This window comes from Blastomyces gilchristii (genome assembly GCF_000003855.2).
Source record: "Blastomyces gilchristii SLH14081 genomic scaffold supercont1.6, whole genome shotgun sequence".
Taxonomy (NCBI): Eukaryota; Fungi; Ascomycota; class Eurotiomycetes; order Onygenales; family Ajellomycetaceae; genus Blastomyces; species Blastomyces gilchristii.
The window spans coordinates 2272103-2274383 of record NW_003101677.1 but is presented as its reverse complement, the minus strand read 5'-3'; the positions used below and the strand labels follow the sequence as shown (position 1 = coordinate 2274383).

Here is a 2281-nt window from a genome sequence, read left to right as displayed (position 1 = left end):
TGAAGCTTCATCAGATTTGCTAACTTTTATCAGCAATTTATATAAAACTTCTCAGATATTGCAAGATCACTTACAGAACTCATCAGAAAGAACTCAGTATTTCAGTGATCAATAGACACTGAAGCTATATTCACACAGATGAAGAAGATATTCATCAATATCTCTCTGCTAATGATATTTAATTCTGATTATAAAATAGTTGTTAAAGCTGACTTCTCTGACTATGTTACAGAGAGAGCTATATTACAATATGATAATAAAGATATCTTATAATTATACATTTTCATGTCTAAGAAACTGAGTCTCACTGAATACAACTATGAGATCTATGACAAGACACTTCTTACAATTGTATACTATCTAGAAGAATGAGACTCTGAACTCTGAAGTGTCTCTGAATTTAAGATAATCACAGATTATAAGAATCTCAAGTACTTCATAACTATCTATAGACTTACTGAATAATAGATACAATAATCTCAGTTCTTAAGCTGCTTGTATTTTACAATACACTGCTGTTCTGGCAGTCAGAACTTGATAACAGATGCTCTCTTATAATCAGAGAAAGATATGTCTTTCAATGTAACAGAAACTCATTGAATGAACTGAGAATATCAGCTTCTAGATCTGAAGATATTAGTTGATCAAGATGAAACAACTCATGACACTATACACACTTCTCTAATTAGAACATCTTCTCTCTGAACTGCTATTAATACTGATACTATCACTGATACTGATATCTTAACTTCTCTTAAATCTACACTGAATCAATTATGACATGTAACAGCTCAAACTGATGAACTTCTTTAAGCACTTATTAAAGTAATATATCAAGAATCACTCTGATTCTCTCAAGAACTATGTATAAGAACTGATATCTCAGAATACTTAATTAATGATAACAACACTCTGCAGTTCTGTGAATAATATTAAGTTTCTTACTCTGAATTCTTACACATCTGAATAATGTAAGAGATGCATGATTTTTGTATAATTAATTATTCAGGTTATAAACAATTATACTGAATAATCTCTCAAGAGTTCTACTGATCCGAAATATTAAACAGTATCAGATATTTTATTTAAAACTGTAATCATTGTTATTTCATCATCTTGTAAAAGAATTGTAGAAAAGATTTACTGAAATCACTTAATATTTGTAATAGAATCTGATAAGATGTAGTAATTGACTTTACTATTAATCTCTCTGAGAGTAAGAATTATAAGAATGTTCTGATTATTGTGAACTAATTGAGCAAAGATGTAATATTAGAATCTTGTAATAAGATAAATACTGAATAAGTCTCTGAAGCTGTTATTATTATTATTATTATTATTATTATTCTTTCATTATACTCATATACAAGCGGAGCTTATGATGAGTCCTTGCGTGATGTTAAATACAGGTTAAGTGTTGATTATACAGGAGGAAATACAGGTGTTGAGATCACATCAAGATAACAAGAACATAGAAAAATACAAAGAAGTGACAATTAGATACATGCGATAATAACTTCTCAGCTCAGGAACATAGAGTGATTCATTGAAGTGATTTGTACATCTCTGTATTTATTAGAAACCTGAGGTGCTTGAGTTCTTGATTTAATGTATCCCCTGCGGGTTTCGAACCCACGCGCCTTGGTTTCCCACGCCAAGGCGCTACCAGGTGGCCGTATTAACCATTCGGCCACCGGGGCTCACTGAAGCTGTTCTACAGAGCTCATTCTATCAGATATATAAATTATCAAGATCTATAGTAATAGATTAAGATTATCAATTCATGAGCACTCTCTGAACAAGAATCTGTCAAGTTCTTAAGATTATACACTGTTTGTCAACTGTCTATTATCTCAAGACTGATGATATGTCAGAATGAATTATTCAAACTGTAAAGAATTATCTTTGTAAGATCTGTAATTATTTATAAGATAATTGATATGATCTTCTTCTACATATAGAGATTACTATTAACAGCTGAGATGCTATCTTAACAGATGTAAGCCTGTTCTTTCTTACACACAGTTATCACATAAGAGTATTGAATCTTATAGAAATCACACATTTCATATTAAATCTCTGCAGTTTAATTCAGATCACGGATAATATAGTAATAAAGCTTCAAAATATCTGTGACTGAGCAGAGGTCTTCATGATAACTGTGAAACAAGATCAAGAGAATCAAATTAATATTCATTAAGATCTCACTGAGCAATATAAGATAGAAGACTTAGTGTCATTGAATCTCAAGAATATACAGATCACATGTTCATCTCATACA

At 30.6% G+C, this 2281-nt stretch overlaps 1 pseudogene across 1 annotated transcript; it reads right to left on the bottom strand.

Annotated features, from left to right (window-relative positions):
* Window positions 1–1611: 1611 nt before the first annotated feature.
* BDBG_16935 lies at window positions 1612–1700 on the bottom strand (annotated as a pseudogene). Its single transcript has one exon. The product of its transcript is annotated as a tRNA-OTHER (tRNA).
* Between the last annotated feature and the right edge of the window lie 581 nt (window positions 1701–2281).